Raw genomic sequence first — 19,934 nt, forward strand, 5'->3', positions numbered from 1 at the left:
CTCCTTTTTAAAATTTTATCGTCAACTAATTTATTTTTAAACTAAAACACAACAAATTAAAAAGAATTTAGGAATTACTATTCTTCGGCCAAAAGTAGTCCAGATGAGGCACCTGAGTACCTGACTGGCCTGTAAGTAGCTCCCCACCCACCCCACCGTGCACACCAGACCATCACCCAGGCTTAGGCTGCCAATCCACGCTCCTGCCTGGGCCAAAAGAAGCCCAGCGCCCCGCCCGTTCGATCGAACAGTCAGAAAACCTTTGTATCGAAATACGTTGATTATAAAAGACAAAAAAAACCATCAAGACGCGAAAAACCCGTCATTTGTTTCTCCTCCGTGCACAGCTCTCTTCCTCTGTCCTCTTCTACGTCAGTGACAGTGAAATCACGGCTGAGTGGCGCCACCGCCCGTGGGGCCCATCACCGGTGCGCGCGCTCAATAACGAGTGAGCGCGCCACCGTCGAGCGGCCTTTCGGCGGTGCGCACAAGGCCAGCGGTCGAGGCGCCATTTCCTTAGTCGACTAGGGTCTCCGTCTCTCCGACTGCTAGGTAACACTAATAACCCTTTCACCTTCCTCTGTGTGCTCGGGAGTCGGGAGTCGGGACTACCAGTTAGGGTTACGATTTCTAGGATTTGAGAAAAACTGGGTAAGGGTTGAATCTTCCCTTCTTATTTATGCTATTCTAATGGACGGGAACACGAATTCGAGTCTTGTAGGGGGTTTTGCTCAAATTCGTCGCTAAAATGAAGGTTATGTTAGCATCTAGGGTTAGGGTCAGAGCTTAAAACCATGTATTCGCTACCATTGTAAGTTTCTACTAACGTAGCTCATAAACTGTAGCCACTAGATACGCTAGAACAGAGAGCTATACCTTCGAGTTTTTGGGACGACCGGACGAGGCCATTAGGGCGATGACTGTACACGAATTCCTTGATTGTGAATGCAAGCACATGTGATATGATGGTATAAATATAGTGAAAATTTAGCTTATTACCACTATATTTTTATTTTTGCATGAGTGTGACCACAGCATGTAGTTCCACCCCTAACAAGAACACACCTTATGAGGATGTATTTATTTAGTGACCAAAAATTGCTGAGGTGTGGTTATGTTCCCTCCATGGCAATTAGTAGCCTTGTGTTCAAAGCTGCTTGTGGTTGTTATTTTTGTAATGGACACGTGTGTGTTAAGTCGGTCTTAAGCCTACACCAACTCGCTTGGTACTAGGGGGGCATGTGGCTAAAGTTGAGCCCTGTGCAATTCCAGGAGACGAGGACATACATCATACATGATATAATATTGCAGAATGCATACTCTGTGCCAGCAATTCCCATCTAGCAAATCCAAGTGCATTGGCATTAAAACGTCTCTTGATTGGTCTTAGCTAATATTATAGTTTCTCTTTTGAACGCTGACCTCAGTTGTTTGTCTCGTATTTGGAAGAGATAATGTTGTTCTTGTTCCGCAGGGATCAGTACCTTTCTTCATTGGTTTGTTTCTTCATTGGTTTATTTCTTCTGTTTGTCTGTTGGCCTGCTGCTGGTATAATCATGGAACTATATGGATCGTGTTTATTTTTCCTTTTCCTTTTCTTTTTGGGCTTGTCTTTCTTGCTGAACCCCATTTGGGCCCCATTGGGGCAAGGGGTGGGTATGTTGTATGCTGTTTTGGCCTATCTCCTTTCTTAATGAGTTAATGCAATGATATGCAGTTTTCCTGCATATTCGAGAAATATATGGATCTTTTCTGCTCTTCAGGTCCTTCTCTGTAAGTCCAACGGATCATACCTAGTTTGATAGAAGATTGGTTTTTTAGTCTAATTGTTATTGACTTGTCCTTCTATTACATTTTTTTGTAGTGGTTATAGGCCTCCTATAGTCCTATCCAGGCCTTCCTGTATCAAATACCAATCATAGGTTGGATTATGCAGTACCGATTCGAGGTAAGTTTATAGTTTTTAAAACTGCAACGGACTTTTATGACAGAATTTCTTATACCTCAACGTCAATTCTCTACGAACCTTTTTTTTGGGGGGCGGGGGGAGCCCCACACGAGCCTTACACGAGCCTTAAATTCTATAATAGTCAATCTAGATTATAAGGGCTAGTTTGAAAACTTAAATCCTCTTGGAATACCTCTCTTTTCCTAGGATGAGCAATCTTTAGGAATGTCATTTCAATAAGATATTTAGGGCCTGTTTAGGAGCAAGGAGATTGGAGGGGTTGAAGGAGCTAAAGTCCCCTTATTATTCAATTAGGGCTGATTTGGAGACCAGGGATCACGAGGGGATCCATGAGGAGGAATCCTCTTGCCTCCCCCATGGATCCTCTCGTGATTCATGATCATCAAACCAGCCCTTACAGGTTTTAGTCCCTTCAGTCCCCTTACTCTCAAACAAGCTGTTATGAGGTTTTTTCTCCCTGAGGCCTGGGTTTGGCTCCCCTTAGTGCTAACTGATGCATCAGAACTCTGATCAGTACAGCTGTTTGGTCAGTTGAGGCGTAAGCGCACCTGAAAACTTCTGCAACAGATTGTGTAAAATAGCGGATTTATGCTGTAGATTACACTGTTTACAGAATGAAGTTTGAAATAAAGAATAATATATAATAGTTGCTGCAGACAGCCTTACAGTGGAGCTTGGTAACTCACTGACTAACATGCATACGGTGAGGTGCCATTGGTATTTGAATTTCGTTGCGGATGGTGACAATCGGCTGAAGGGTGATGCCTTTTCCCTTTGTGCCTTTGTGTTTGTCTCGTTCAGATTAGGATAATAGTTGATTAGGATAATGATAAGCAGTGGCAATCATTTCCACCGTTGAACCTAGTTTCGTGGGCATGACATGCTGCGCCATTAACGTCTAGGAGTATTTAGGGCGGTTTTGATTTGTCGATCCTTATCCTTATCTACAGTAATGATGCACTACTGGCATGTCCCCGTCGTATTTTACTAACTGACATTGATTTGTTGCTGGCTGGCCAGATTCAGAAAAGGAGAAATTTCAAAATTTTCGGTTTCTCATCATTCTGGTGTTGAACATCTGAAGCAGCGAATCTTGTGACGCCATTTCAGGTGCCTGTCATCGTTGACAAGTAGCAAAAGTGCAGGCTTGTTCAATGCACCTAATGAAATCACTGCCAACTAGTAGAAATTTTATTTTTAATCACAAACTAATGTTTTATGACAGCATATCCTCGGCTATAAGTTTCTATGAATAAGTCAAGCGTCAAAGATCACGGCACAACTCGCTACGCCATATGTATTAGTGTGACTAGGTGAATATGTTTTAAAATCACGGTACATACATAGGCAGACGCTCATGCATGCATATGCTCACCTCTACTCTAGGTAGTACTCCTTCTATTTCTTTTTAGTTATCGTTGGATAGTTTAATTTTGCACTATCCAGCGACAACTAAAAATAAAACAGAGGAAGTATGTAGGTACTATCTTTATGAACACCTTTAATACATCTCATCGACGATAGATATGTCGTCTAAAAAAACAGTATTATTAAATTCTAGAAATAATTTAAAAAACACATGTGCCTGCGTAAGTTGAGGACTTAAACATGGCTGGATAAGCTACACACTAAGGAGCCCAATTAAGGGTGGTAATCGATCAAGATCTAAATGTTTCTTCACAATTTATTTGAGTCTTTAATTAATTTTAGTTCACAATTAAATAAAAATAAATTCTGATAACCGATCTTAAATTTTATAGTGTAAAATTTAGAGCACATTATCAACCCTAAGCCCAATCAACTAATTTACGCTCAACTCTTACCAAAGGAATCATGATGTTTAAGAGGAAGCATGAGAGCACTAATTAAGCTTCTCTATTTTTTACGTAAATTATGTCCTAAATATAAGTTCAACTTCACTGAGTGTCTAATGTGTGATGAAACTTTTGCACCTTAATTTCTAACCCTATACTAGGACAACAATTCTAGGAACATAAATGTTTGAATTAAATTTCTCTTGGTGTTTCCAAGCACTAGTTCTCACAAGTATTGTAACACCCGGTTTTAAAGGGACAAAACCGGGTGCATCTCATACATGCGCCAAGAAGACAACATATATAATAACAGAGTGTATAGAGATAAATGTCATAAAACATCAGAGTACTTATTACATAGCGGAAGTCTTATTACAAAATAAAATAATAAAGATAAAGCGAACTAAGGATCGTCGGCGCCAATGTCGACCGAGACACGCCACCTAGATCAGATCGAACTCCTCAGTGTTAGGCGGCTCCTCTTCGACCACCTGTTCTTCTCCTGTGGGGGGGGTGTGAGACAGCAAGAGTGAGCTCACATACGTTCATAGCTCAACAAGTCGTGGGGAATAATGTGGCATGAACTCACCAAAGGTGGGAGTTCATGTAGTGTAAGGCTGATCAATGAAATAGAGGTTGAGGCTGAGCATTGCTTTTATAAGTTGGTCAAAATTTTATTAGCAATTACTAAGTGTAAGTAAATACCAAACCTTAATAATAATAAAGAACAGTAATAGTAAAATAATCCCAAATGCGATGCAAATGTCAAATTGAATTTAAGTTCCATAATTAATCATGTGAGGGTCCGAGCCGCTCTTGACCGTGAGCACGGCTAGTATACTAGTTTTACACTCTGCAGAGGTTGCGCATCTTTACCCACAAGTCGTGTATCCCATGTCGCCTGGGTTTGCAAGGCCCTTAGACACTACCGAGGTGAATGGCTAGGGATCCACTACGAGGCCTTTACAAAGTTCCACTAGCTTCCGAAAACCCGCTACAGTTTATAGGAAGATCCAGTACAGGGTTCCTGGCTGACAGCCATCGCAGCAAAATCAACCAGGGACCTCCCCGCACTGACCTCTCCCCTACTGCCCTTGCCCCTTTCGGGTAAGGTAGTCTTCCACTAGCTTTCCTAATTAGTCAGCCAAGGGCGTCCCATTATACCCTTGTGGTAGCACTGTTTTCCCGGGTGGTCGCTCCATGTTCCCATTAATTTAATGATCTTAACATGAACAATAATAATAACAAGTTAATAACAGAATAATCATGAATAGTGTATCTCCATACCCAATCCACATAAAGCAATAGCAAGTACTACCCAAAAATATTTCAGGGGTGAACAAGGTATAGAGGTAATCAAAACTGGGGTAACATAAAGGCTCCCATCAAAATTATCCTATGCAGATCATTAAAATTAATAAGAACATGGCTGGGAAAGTAAGTGATCAAGGGCACAACTTGCCTTCAATGAGCTCCTGCTCAGCTACTTCAATCTGCTGCTCACCAGGATCCTCAGCAACGGGCTCTTCTACTCGCCACAATACAAACAAGCACAGTGCATATAGAGAAATTAACATTACACCAAGCATATAAACAAAACACACAGTAATAATCTACATATTAAAATAAAATCCTAGGAACAGAAATCACTAAATTTGGAGTTATATAACTCAAGTTATGAATTTCCTAATGTTTAATATGATTGAAATAGGATTAAATGAGAAATTAATTTTCTTACTGAGTTCATGCCAAAACAGTGATACTAAATGATAGAGAATATTATTACAAAATTTTAGAAATTGGAATGGTTCAATTTGGACCAAAAATGGAATTTCTATGAATTTTACAAGTTTCTAGATTTGTTTTTGTATTAAAAATGAATTTCTAATATTATTTCTCTGTTTTTAAATGTCTCTGGACTGGGCCTCGAATTCCAGAAAGCCCAAGGTTCTCGGTGTAAGTTTCCTAAGGCACAGAGCACAGACAGGGTGGACGGCGGGTTGATTTACTAATTTTAGGAGGGCTCTTATGCAAAGTCGTCGGCCGAAGGGGTATCGGTGGAGATGAGCCATTGGATCCGATTTGGATGGCTCAGATTAGATCAGGACTTAAGTGAACCGGTACACGATTACTACCGTCGGATCGGAGACCAACGGTAGAGATCTACCTTAATCCCAGACTCGTTTCAGCCGCCCGATTGAGATCAACGGCTAGATCTACGCGTTGAACCGGTATAAGCCCGTGACCGCCAGATCTTGATCCGACGGCCGCGGGAGCTTCGTCTTCAACTCAGCCCACGCCGTGCAAACAGCCACAGCGAGCGGCGGCAGGGTCACCGGAGCCCACGAATCCGGCCAACCCGAGCGCCGGACCCAAATTCGTTCGACCACCACGAGATTGACGACGCTATAAACTCGTTTCCCCCATCAATTTGTACTATCATCGAGCACAGGGCTCGGCCCACGGCGCACGGCGGAGATCCAACTCCGGTGAAGCGGAATCCGGTTACCCCGAGCGCCAATCCCAAATTAAAAGGCGCTATACGAACAGGGAAACGACGCGAGCACGATGACCAAGAACTCACCAGCACGGAAGACACGTCGGGTTTGGTCCACGGCGCAGAGCGGAATTGCGGCGGCGGTGACGAACTGGAGGCGCCTAGATCGCTCCCCCTTCTAGATTCCACCGCGAATGCGATTCGGGTGACTGGGCGGACCCCCCTCAACTACACTCCGAGTCTTCGCCGGCGATGTTGACACACGGCGGCTGCCCCTTTCCTTCACGGCGATCCGCGCGGACGGGACAATTCTCCCCCTTTCTCTCAACGGCAGTGGTTCTCGAGTTGTTGGTCAAGTGCGCAAAGCGCCCAGGATAGAGCCGCTGTAGAGGCTTTATGCGCAGGGAGAAAACGGAGCTCCGGGTCAGCCGGCGACGTTCTCTCGCGCACGGTTGCGTCAGCGCTGAGAGCTCGAGGAGACGATAGCGCTGATAGAAGGGGCCCACATGCCAGTGTAACGGACGCCTGGCGCACGCACGGGAGCGGATGACTGGTGTGGCCCACCGGTCGGCGCACGATGGTGAGCGGTGGGCTGCGCGGGTGGGTTTGCATATTGGGCCGAAATGGAGGTATGGCGGCCCAGGTAAGGCTTTTTCTTTTTCCCTTTTTATTTTCTGTTTTCTTTTCTTTTACTTTTGAATCTAAGTTTTAAATTTCAAATTTGTGATGAACTTGTACTCAAATTTTTCTAAGTATATGATTTGGATAAAGCATTGTGGAACAAATCTATCCATTTATAAGTTTTATTTCTTTGTATTACATAGCATTTTTCTTTCTTTCTTTCCCAATTTTAGCATTTCTTTTAGGATTTAATTTCTCATTTGGATATTTAATATTTTTCTTGTCACAAAATGCACACAAAAATAAAAATATCCAGCATGATGCAACAATTCAGTAGCATATCTTTTTATTAATTGTTCTTTTGGGTATGATGTTCACATAGGATGATGCTTAAAGATCAATCTTCACATAAGGAGAGAAATTGTTTTCTCTATTGGTGTTTTAACTAGCAATTACAAAGTGGGTGTTACAAATCCTACCCCCCTTAAAAATAATCTCGTCCTCGAGATTTAAGATGAACTAGAGAAAAGGTGGGGAAAATCTATACGAAGCTCTTCTTCTCTTTCCCAAGTTGCTTCATCTTCACTGTGGTGACTCCATTGGACTTTGCACATCTTTATCACCTTATTTCTTGTAACTCGAGTCAATGTATCCAAAATCTTGATCGGGTACTCCGTGTAAGTCAAATCACCTTGAACACTGAGCTCTTCCAAGGGTAACTGTTCCTCGGGAACACGGAGACACTTCTTAAGTTGAGACACGTGGAACACATTATGCACATCTGATAGACTAGCAGGTAACTCAAGTTGGTATGCCATCTCCCCAACTCTTCTAAAGATCAAGAATGGTCCAATGTAGCGAGGGGACAATTTGCCCTTAACTTTGAATCTCCTCATTCCACGAAGTGGTGACACCTTGAGGTACACATAATCTCCTTCTTCAAATTCCAGTGGTCTTCTTCTATTATCAGCATAACTCTTTTGCCTGGTTTGAGCCACTCTCAAATTCTCTCGAATCATACGGACTTGTTCTTCTGCTTTTTGAATCAATTCAGGCCCGAAGAACTGTCTTTCTCCAGTCTGATCCCAATACAAAGGAGTTCTGCACTTTCTGCCATACAAAGCCTCAAACGGTAACATCTTCAAACTGGCCTGATAGCTATTATTATATGAGAACTCAGCATATGGTAGGCTCTTATCCCAACTACCACCATGCTTAAGGGCACAAGCTCTTAACATATCTTCCAGCACTTGGTTGGTCCTCTCAGTCTGCCCATCAGTCTGGGGATGGTAAGCCGAACTAAAATTCATTCTTGTATCCAAGGACTCGTGCAACTTCTTCCAATATCGAGAGGTAAACTGTGATCCTCGATCAGACACGATCTTCTTTGGCACACCATGTAGGCAGACAATCCGTGCCATGTACAACTCTGCTAACTTGGCTCCTGAATACGTGGTCTTCACTGGAATAAAGTGGGCTACTTTAGTTAGCCTGTCCACAATCACCCATATAGAATCATATCCAGCAGACGTGCGGGGTAATCCAACAATGAAGTCCATGTCAATCTCTTCCCATTTCCACTCAGGTATCTTCAGTGGATGCAGTAGTCCGGCTGGCCTCTGGTGTTCAGCCTTAACTCTTTGGCATACATCGCACATAGCCACATGTGCAGCCACATCTCTCTTCAATCCATACCACCAATATTTCTGCTTCAAATCTTGATACATCTTAGTACTCCCAGGGTGGATAGAATAAACTGAGTCATGTGCTTCCTTCAATATAGTTTCTCGAAGACTATCGATATCGGGAACACAGATCCGATTCTTGAACCATATCGTGCCTTGCTCATCTTCTGTGAACTCCGGGCCTCTACCCTCTGTTATCAGATCCTTGATCTCCTGGATTTTGGCATCACCAATCTGACCTTTACGAATTTCTTGCTCCAAGGTAGGTTCCAATTCAATAGTCACTCCTTCCGTATGTGTAACAATTCCCAGGTTGAGTCTCTCAAAATCTTTTGCTAATTCATCAGGTAGCTGGACAACGAAAGCGGAGTGAACATGCTCCTTCCGACTCAAGGCATCTGCAACCAAATTTGCCTTGCCTGGGTGATAGTGAATCTCCAAATCATAATCCTTAATGAGCTCCAACCAACGGCGTTGCCTAAGATTGTGATCCTTCTGAGTGAATATGTACTTCAAGCTCTTATGGTCCGTGTATACTTGGCACTTAGTTCCCATAATGTAGTGTCTCCAAATCTTAAGTGCATGCACAACCGCTGCCAATTCCAAGTCATGAGTGGGGTAGTTCAATTCATGCTTCCGCAACTGACGAGATGCATAGGCAATCACATGACCATCTTGCATAAGCACACATCCAAGTCCTTGGCCACATGCATCACAGTAAATGTCAAATCCCTTCTGCAGATCTGGCATAATCAATACTGGCGGAGACATCAATCTCACCTTCAATTGATCAAAACTCTCTTGGCATTTCTCATCCCACTTGAATTCTCTTCCTTTCTCCAAAAGCGAGGTCATAGGCTTGGCAATCTTAGAGAAACCTTCAATAAATCTCCGATAATATCCTGCGAGTCCCAAGAAACTCCGAATCTCCGTAACTGTAGTGGGCACTCTCCACTCCATTATCTCCTTCACTTTAGCAGGATCCACTGATATTCATCCATTAGAAATAATATGACCAAGGAATGGCACCTTGTCAATCCAAAACTCGCATTTGCTAAACTTGGCGTAGAGTTGGTTATCTTGTAGCTTCTGTAGCACCAATATCAGATGTTTCTCATGATCACTATCACTCTTGGAATAGATAAGGATATCGTCGATGAATACTACAACGAATCTGTCCAAATACTCCATGAACACCTTATTCTTCAGATCCATAAAATAAGCTAGTGCATTTAGTTAATCCAAACGACATAATAGTGAACTCATATAATCCATATCGGGTTGAGAAAGTTGTCTTAAGAATATCCGATGGCCTAATCTTCATTTGGTGATAACCTGATCGGAGATCAATCTTCGAGAATACCCTGACACCTCTCATCTGATCAAATAAATCCTCAATACGGGGTAATGGATACTTGTTCTTCACCGTAACATCGTTGAGAGATCTATAATCCACACACATTCTTTGTGATCCATCCTTCTTCTGCACAAATAACACCGGTGCTCCCCAAGGTGATGAACTTGAACGAACGTATCCAACTTCTTGTAATTTCGTTAACTGCTTCTTCAGTCCCTTTAACTCTTCTACAAACATCCTGTATGGCTGTTTGAAAGTAGGGGCAGTCCCAGATAAGGGATCAATGACCAACTCAACTTCCCTATATGGTGGCATCCCTGGTAACTCCTCTGGAAAGACATCCGGAAAATCTCTAACCACACGGATGTTGTCACCCACCAACTTCTCATCTACTAAGGATGACGCTAGTCCGACGGTGGTAGTTACTGCAACTTCAACTTTAAATCTTTGTCCTTTGGAACTGGTGAGTTCTACAGCTCCCTTAGCACAGTGTATATACTGCCTTTGCCTTTCTTAACCATGACATACCAAGGATCACGTCTATAGTGCTCTCTTCTAACACTATAGGGGTAGTTCATCTGGGTTAGAAATACAGGGTAAGAAAGAAAGAATTGTAGACAAGGCGAGTAATTATGAGGAATGTTACTGCGGTTGATTTATTAGCTAAGTAGATTAGTATGTTATCCACTATAGCACATACAATACCTTATGGTGGTACATGCTAAGATGCCCAACTATAATGTTGCAATCAATCAAAGAAGCAAATCAAGCATTTATCATCAGAACAATCAACCAACATTTTTTTTAAATAGAGAAAATAGTTTTAATTTTGTCTTAGGTCTCCTATCTCTTAAAAAGGTCTTAAATGTAGGATTCCAAAGTGTGAAATCCATCTTGTCTTAGAGCAGAAAAGATAAGAGTAATCAGAGTATGACAGCAAAAGGTGAGACAGGATCAAGATAAGATAAGTATAGAATGAATCAGAGTAAGGTAAGTAGGTAAGGGTTTTGTCCATTTCTATCTAGGTTTCGTCCTACAGTCAACATTTGCTCTGATACCACTTCTGTAACACCCGGTTTTAAAGGGACAAAACCGGGTGCATCTCATACATGCGCCAAGAAGACAACATATATAATAACAGAGTGTATAGAGATAAATGTCATAAAACATCAGAGTACTTATTACATAGCGGAAGTCTTATTACAAAATAAAATAATAAAGATAAAGCGAACTAAGGATCGTCGGCGCCAATGTCGACCGAGACACGCCACCTAGATCAGATCGAACTCCTCAGTGTTAGGCGGCTCCTCTTCGACCACCTGTTCTTCTCCTGTGGGGGGGGGGGTGTGAGACAGCAAGAGTGAGCTCACATACGTTCATAGCTCAACAAGTCGTGGGGAATAATGTGGCATGAACTCACCAAAGGTGGGAGTTCATGTAGTGTAAGGCTGATCAATGAAATAGAGGTTGAGGCTGAGCATTGCTTTTATAAGTTGGTCAAAATTTTATTAGCAATTACTAAGTGTAAGTAAATACCAAACCTTAATAATAATAAAGAACAGTAATAGTAAAATAATCCCAAATGCGATGCAAATGTCAAATTGAATTTAAGTTCCATAATTAATCATGTGAGGGTCCGAGCCGCTCTTGACCGTGAGCACGGCTAGTATACTAGTTTTACACTCTGCAGAGGTTGCGCATCTTTACCCACAAGTCGTGTATCCCATGTCGCCTGGGTTTGCAAGGCCCTTAGACACTACCGAGGTGAATGGCTAGGGATCCACTACGAGGCCTTTACAAAGTTCCACTAGCTTCCGAAAACCCGCTACAGTTTATAGGAAGATCCAGTACAGGGTTCCTGGCTGACAGCCATCGCAGCAAAATCAACCAGGGACCTCCCCGCACTGACCTCTCCCCTACTGCCCTTGCCCCTTTCGGGTAAGGTAGTCTTCCACTAGCTTTCCTAATTAGTCAGCCAAGGGCGTCCCATTATACCCTTGTGGTAGCACTGTTTTCCCGGGTGGTCGCTCCATGTTCCCATTAATTTAATGATCTTAACATGAACAATAATAATAACAAGTTAATAACAGAATAATCATGAATAGTGTATCTCCATACCCAATCCACATAAAGCAATAGCAAGTACTACCCAAAAATATTTCAGGGGTGAACAAGGTATAGAGGTAATCAAAACTGGGGTAACATAAAGGCTCCCATCAAAATTATCCTATGCAGATCATTAAAATTAATAAGAACATGGCTGGGAAAGTAAGTGATCAAGGGCACAACTTGCCTTCAATGAGCTCCTGCTCAGCTACTTCAATCTGCTGCTCACCAGGATCCTCAGCAACGGGCTCTTCTACTCGCCACAATACAAACAAGCACAGTGCATATAGAGAAATTAACATTACACCAAGCATATAAACAAAACACACAGTAATAATCTACATATTAAAATAAAATCCTAGGAACAGAAATCACTAAATTTGGAGTTATATAACTCAAGTTATGAATTTCCTAATGTTTAATATGATTGAAATAGGATTAAATGAGAAATTAATTTTCTTACTGAGTTCATGCCAAAACAGTGATACTAAATGATAGAGAATATTATTACAAAATTTTAGAAATTGGAATGGTTCAATTTGGACCAAAAATGGAATTTCTATGAATTTTACAAGTTTCTAGATTTGTTTTTGTATTAAAAATGAATTTCTAATATTATTTCTCTGTTTTTAAATGTCTCTGGACTGGGCCTCGAATTCCAGAAAGCCCAAGGTTCTCGGTGTAAGTTTCCTAAGGCACAGAGCACAGACAGGGTGGACGGCGGGTTGATTTACTAATTTTAGGAGGGCTCTTATGCAAAGTCGTCGGCCGAAGGGGTATCGGTGGAGATGAGCCATTGGATCCGATTTGGATGGCTCAGATTAGATCAGGACTTAAGTGAACCGGTACACGATTACTACCGTCGGATCGGAGACCAACGGTAGAGATCTACCTTAATCCCAGACTCGTTTCAGCCGCCCGATTGAGATCAACGGCTAGATCTACGCGTTGAACCGGTATAAGCCCGTGACCGCCAGATCTTGATCCGACGGCCGCGGGAGCTTCGTCTTCAACTCAGCCCACGCCGTGCAAACAGCCACAGCGAGCGGCGGCAGGGTCACCGGAGCCCACGAATCCGGCCAACCCGAGCGCCGGACCCAAATTCGTTCGACCACCACGAGATTGACGACGCTATAAACTCGTTTCCCCCATCAATTTGTACTATCATCGAGCACAGGGCTCGGCCCACGGCGCACGGCGGAGATCCAACTCCGGTGAAGCGGAATCCGGTTACCCCGAGCGCCAATCCCAAATTAAAAGGCGCTATACGAACAGGGAAACGGCGCGAGCACGATGACCAAGAACTCACCAGCACGGAAGACACGTCGGGTTTGGTCCACGGCGCAGAGCGGAATTGCGGCGGCGGTGACGAACTGGAGGCGCCTAGATCGCTCCCCCTTCTAGATTCCGCCGCGAATGCGATTCGGGTGACTGGGCGGACCCCCCTCAACTACACTCCGAGTCTTCGCCGGCGATGTTGACACACGGCGGCTGCCCCTTTCCTTCACGGCGATCCGCGCGGACGGGACAATTCTCCCCCTTTCTCTCAACGGCAGTGGTTCTCGAGTTGTTGGTCAAGTGCGCAAAGCGCCCAGGATAGAGCCGCTGTAGAGGCTTTATGCGCAGGGAGAAAACGGAGCTCCGGGTCAGCCGGCGACGTTCTCTCGCGCACGGTTGCGTCAGCGCTGAGAGCTCGAGGAGACGATAGCGCTGATAGAAGGGGCCCACATGCCAGTGTAACGGACGCCTGGCGCACGCACGGGAGCGGATGACTGGTGTGGCCCACCGGTCGGCGCACGATGGTGAGCGGTGGGCTGCGCGGGTGGGTTTGCATATTGGGCCGAAATGGAGGTATGGCGGCCCAGGTAAGGCTTTTTCTTTTTCCCTTTTTATTTTCTGTTTTCTTTTCTTTTACTTTTGAATCTAAGTTTTAAATTTCAAATTTGTGATGAACTTGTACTCAAATTTTTCTAAGTATATGATTTGGATAAAGCATTGTGGAACAAATCTATCCATTTATAAGTTTTATTTCTTTGTATTACATAGCATTTTTCTTTCTTTCTTTCCCAATTTTAGCATTTCTTTTAGGATTTAATTTCTCATTTGGATATTTAATATTTTTCTTGTCACAAAATGCACACAAAAATAAAAATATCCAGCATGATGCAACAATTTAGTAGCATATCTTTTTATTAATTGTTCTTTTGGGTATGATGTTCACATAGGATGATGCTTAAAGATCAATCTTCACATAAGGAGAGAAATTGTTTTCTCTATTGGTGTTTTAACTAGCAATTACAAAGTGGGTGTTACAAGTATGCACCACCACACCTAACTAGACCCACCTAAGTCAAATTACACATCTCATGCGCCCTTTATAGTATGACTAAATGTAAATAAATGTTATATCACTATTCTAAATATCCAATATATTCACTTACACTTAGAACTAGTTGTTCTTTAACCTTTTCGTCTATTTCTTTAAAAGGTGGATGTTGATCTCTTTCAACATGGGCATGAATACCTTACAAGCTAAATTATCTTGTATTATTACGAAATAGCTTACCTTATTTCTACAAAAGACATGTTAATCACAATAACCTTACATTTAGCACATGAAATCTAGATGCTTTCATGTGCTAAATGTTAGTTTGGTAGAACACGATCTTAGCCTCTTTAGAGCAAATTTTGTGAAATCCCAAGTAGTTATTATGCAACTAGATTTTGACGAAGGGTCAATTTGGTAAGGTTTCACTTCTAGCTTATTTGTAGCAAATTCTATGAGCCCTAACAAATAATTAAAATGTTATAGGATTCTGGTGGAGAGTTGACAAGAATCATTTCTCTATTTACAATATAAGCTAGGAGGAAAAAACTGCTCTCCACTCTCCATTCACAACATTGATGTTTTCATCAAAATTCTAGGGACGGAGGGATTACATGCTTTGGCTTAGGCTGGTGCTAGCAACAGTTGGTATCGACCGCTGGCGTGGCATCTCGACGCTCGGTATCGACTCGGGCGAGTGTATCGGCAGGCGGCACGACCAACTGATCGACTGGGGTACCGACCGATTGGCACATGCGACACGGGTTGCGTTGGAGAGGACACAATTGGTACCGATCGACACGTTGGGGCCGCGACCGCTATCGACCGAGCGTGGTTGGTATCGACGTTTAAAGTTGACATGGCCACCTTTTATTGGTCCAAGTTGTTTCATCTGTCTGAATTTAAAAAAATCCTAAAAAATTATAAATCCACCCTATAAATAGATGAATGTGCTTGGATTCATTCACACACTTTCACCTTCAATTCTAAAGCCCTTTCCTTCATCTACACACTTACATCTTCATTTAGGGTTTAGAGTCTTTCGAATCTTCGTTGACCCAGTTGACAATAACGCTAAAAATAAATTGTCCTTTTGGGGCCAAATAGCGGCCACATACAACTTCATCGAGCCTCCACACTAGCATACCACCAAGTAGCTCAAGGATCAATAATCGACAAGCAAGATAAAGGTTACCTTGTTCAATGGCATCTACAACCGCTTGTGCGGCCTGACCAAGTGGATCAGATGATGACTAGTTGCTCCAAGCTACAAAGGATAACTTATGCAGCAAGCCTGACAAAACTAAATTCAAGCTAGAGCACAGCTGGCGTGCACTTCGTCACTAACCAAGGTGGTGCGTGCAACACCGTGACTCTAACTTTGATGATGTGAGAAAACAATCGCCTAAACATGGATGGATATTATAGCTCCACATCACCCGATAATGTTGAACCACCACACCATATTGTTCGCGATAGGGCTAGAGCGCAACACAAGGGCAAATGGCCAGCAAAGAGAAGCAACGAGAGCCTCGGTCAGAAGAATGTCATAACGAGCATCTCTACACGGACAACAAGAAGTTAAATTATGCAAATTTGTACGAGCAGTTCACCAAGCTAATGGATCAGAACACCAACCACATGAATAATGATATGAGAAGGCTCCACATGTTGATTGTTAAAAAATTTGCCAAACAATTAGAAATAGATAGTCAAGGAAATGAGGAAGAAGTTGAGGAGGACAATGATGACTTTAAGGAATATTTTTCATGAACTATGTAATTCTATTGTTTTTTAAATTTGTTTTTGTAGTTTTGTTTTGCTTAACGAGCTATGTATTTTTATATCTATCACATTTTACGTGTTTTATTTGATTATGGGTATCTAAACGAAAATTTGTTGTATCGCTGATATGGTTGTAAGCTGACGATAAATATTGTGCCGATGTGGAGTAGGACGTTATGATAGATATAGAATGACGATTGTCGATAGTCGATAGTAAGACCAACCGGCCTGACAGACATTCAGTTAATTGGCTGCTGGAGCTGCGGGAAACATGCCAAACAAGAGAGCCAGGTGGCGAGTGAGCAGTGACGACACCTGTCCTTATCCAGCTGCGCTTGGTGGACCTGCTCTGCAATTGCTTGGTTGCCCCCACTCATGCCGCAACGCGTCAAAAGCAACCATCATCGCCAAAGCAATGGAGGGCCTGCAGGCCAATGGAAGACCAAGCCAAGAAGCCCCCTGTGTTCTTCCCTCCGTCTGCTGCCGCACCCGCCACAGCACCAGAAAGATTCCTAGTCCTCCACTCCTCCTCCACTTGAGAGTGCCCCACGCAGCCCACTGCTGGGCAGAGGCCGCGCGCGGCGCCAGCGCCACCACCCCTTTCTCTTCTCCCCTCTCCCGTCACATCCTCCACCCAATGTGGCATATAAATCCCAGATCCAGATCTCCCACCTCCCTCTTGTTTGTATAGCCAGGCAGCCAGCCTCACCATGTGATCTCTCGCAGGTGTTTCTTGTGTTGTTCCATCCTTATTTTGCATTGATGTCAAGGTTTTTTTTTTTTTGTCAGACCCATCTACGGGTGGTGTCTGGGCGCAGTGGTTTATCGATCTCTTCCTTGCCTTGTGCTGGTCCGGCCGGGAGTGGTGGTTCAAGCGTTTTATTGTTGCAGCAGCTCGCAAACAACGCGGGAATCGGTCGATAAACCTCTGCATCCAGCTCTCACTGCGGTTAAGGGCATGAGCTAGGCAGCAGTGACTGACTGACTGCTGCTTCTTCTTTGCGTTCTGGGTTCCTGCTCCTTCTGAGTTTATTATGTCTAGTGTCTCCAAGTTATGCTTGATATTACTCTGCGCGTGATTTGACCATCGAAATACCGTCGTCTTTGTCTTCATGTACCCTGGCGTTTGCTTGGTCCACGTATTCTTTTATTATACAGTCGATGCTTACACAGTAACCATAAATTAGATATCTAGCGTCGCTTTATGTTTTCTTATTGTTAATGGCATCTTAATATTTTGTGGTTCTGATTAGATGATGCTTGCGTATTTTGGGGGGTATAGCTAGAGGTATCTTGGGTAGTGGGGATAAGTTCCTTCTTCCTTGCTCCAGAAATTATGGTTTTGATTGGAATTAGGGGGTGGACGCCTAGCGGATCTTGCTTGCTGCCGTCATGCCCTTCGAATAGATTCCAGTTTGTTGTGGCGGTGAGTCACATTCAGGACATGTCTTTTTGTGCTCAGTGTTGGGTGTGTCCTTTACAGCTGGTCGTTAGTGAATGGACTGGTCTAAACCCAACTATCTATCTCTTTAAATAGGCCCTTGATTGGGAGGGCCCACGATAACCTCGTTTGGAGCCCCAGTCACACGACACTATAAATATAGGACTAAGGGGTCGCAGGAAAAACTAACTCTAGTACCTCGCCCCAAAACCTTAGTCCCCAGAGGCCCCCATCGTCTAGGCGTCGTAGTGTCTGGAAACGCGACAACCTACAGCGGCTCGGATCCCGATGCCAGCTGCTTCTCTGCAGGGCAACGGTATGAAGATAGCAACAACAACAAAGAGGTGTGTTTGCTCATTCCTCTCAGTAGATCAGATCTACTCGTCATCGAGGTTTTACTTTCAGTTACGAATTAGTATTCTAGAAACTTAGTAATCGATCCTAGGCAGTATAGATTCTAACACTCAGGAGTATACCAGCATACTGAGCAGCTATGTCTTTTTCTGTTATATGCTGAAAATTGGGTTAGCAGCCATCTTTGGGTTCAACAATATTCAAGAGTCTTATTGCGGGCAGCCAAACGCAGTCTTTATTCGAATAACTGGTGGTCATTGCATTGCGCTGCCATTTCATTCCTTTTTATTTAATCTGGCATCATAGTTTTTGTAGTTTTGTGGTTTGTTCTCTGTTTAAGTGAGAGCTAATTTGAGAGCAAGTGAATTGTAGGATTGAAGGGATTAAAATCATCTTCCTATTCAAAATTAAATAGAAAGAGGATTTTAGCCCCTCGTTTCCTTCCAATTTTCTTGCTCCTAAACTTGTCTTAAGGGCTTGTTTGGGAGTAAGGATAATGGAAAGGGCTTGTTTGGGAGTAAGGATAATGGAGGAGATTGAGGGGATATAATACCTCACTATTCATTTTTAAATATTGAGGGATTTTAGCCACCTCTATTCCACTTGCTTCCAAACATGTCCTAAAAGATTATGTATTACTCTCCCGGACGAGTTTTTTATGCATAATTTTGTATTGTTTACACCACAGTTAGAATCTTCAGAGTAATTGCTATTCTTATTGATGTGCATAGCGCCACAAGGCTTCTGTTTGCTGCCAGAATATGTGTGATCGAGTAGGGCAGTAGGCAAACATGTCCATACAAAATGTGTTATTATAGGACATGCTGATTTCCAAAGACATGTTACGACTTCGTTTGGCTTTAATACATACTGGCTTCTACTGCTTCTATAATATAGTCCGAATAACTAGCTTTAATCCGAAGCGGACAATTAATTTATGTTATGGCTTGACATTCGTGGTGCATGGAATAACGGAGTAAGAACTTTGAGGAGACACAAGATGGTCTCAAAAACTGTAACTCAAGATCTTTTTATCTCTTAGACGTATTTCCTTTTCAACCAAGATAATTTATTTGCAGACCCCTTTCAACCTTGTTTGGATATTCTTGTATTCACCCTAATCTATATGTATTGAAGTAGATTAGGGTGAATACGAGAGCATATGCCTTTGATGTGACATTTGAAATGCCACTCATTTACCCGTTTCTTTTGCTGTAAACAATTGCATATATTTGGGTCAGAGACCTTGACCTGGCAATTATCAATTATTTTAGTTTCTTTTTTTTACGTATCAATTATTCTAAGCTACTGTCAGGTACTACTTTGGTGCAGTTAAATCTACGGAGGCAAAGAGAAAAGAGGTTCACTTGAGGAATAGTCTATAGGAATATATGAAGGCCCTTCTCTGCCTTTGCAATTAACCTTACTTATCTTGTGTACATTTGTAATTATGAGATATAAGCAGCAGATTACTTCATTTCGGGCGTTGAATGCTTTTTGAATGGCTGAGAATTGGTGACTGCTAAAGTTGTAGTAGCTGTATCGATTGAGCTGATAGCTCTTCTGGTCAGCTCCTTTCCGTGATTCCGTCCCCAAAACAAGTAACCCTCTGATAATTTAAGCATTTTTAATTTTAACGAAATATATAAAAATATTAATATTTATAGTACACAACTAGTATTATTAAATAGATTGTCAAAATCTATTTTTATAACAAAATTTAGTTTGAGATATAACTGTAGCTATTTTCTAAAAAAATTGTTAAAATTTTAACAAAAAAATGATAGGCACAAATATTATAGCAACACTTATTTTGAGATGGAAGGAGTATTTGATAGAGCTGCTTCCAGAATCTTTGAATGAAGTGATTTTGTAAGGTCATGTGGCTTAAAAGTGTTTTTTCTGAGTCTCTGCCATTGTCGTTTCTCTTGTTCCGCGAGTGGTGTTACTATACGGCGTTGTGACATTTTATCTCCACG

General features: G+C 42.5%; 2 long non-coding RNA genes and 1 other non-coding gene across 3 annotated transcripts; all 3 read left to right on the forward strand.

The window, feature by feature from the left end:
- Positions 1–355: 355 nt before the first annotated feature.
- Positions 356–3,248, forward strand: LOC103627389 (uncharacterized). Its single transcript, NR_169298.1, has 4 exons — positions 356–552; positions 1,718–1,773; positions 1,865–1,948; positions 2,990–3,248. It is a non-coding gene; the product is annotated as an uncharacterized lncRNA (long non-coding RNA).
- A 13,403-nt stretch (positions 3,249–16,651) lies between these two features.
- Positions 16,652–19,431, forward strand: LOC109939977 (MIR162HG). The gene has a single exon (NR_157292.1). It is a non-coding gene; the product is annotated as an MIR162HG (long non-coding RNA).
- Positions 16,969–17,098, forward strand: MIR162 (microRNA MIR162). Its single transcript, NR_121040.1, has one exon. It is a non-coding gene; the product is annotated as a microRNA MIR162 (primary transcript).
- Positions 19,432–19,934: the final 503 nt, after the last annotated feature.

The sequence above is a fragment of the Zea mays genome, chromosome 5, assembly GCF_902167145.1.
Source record: "Zea mays cultivar B73 chromosome 5, Zm-B73-REFERENCE-NAM-5.0, whole genome shotgun sequence".
NCBI classification, from domain to species: Eukaryota; Viridiplantae; Streptophyta; class Magnoliopsida; order Poales; family Poaceae; genus Zea; species Zea mays.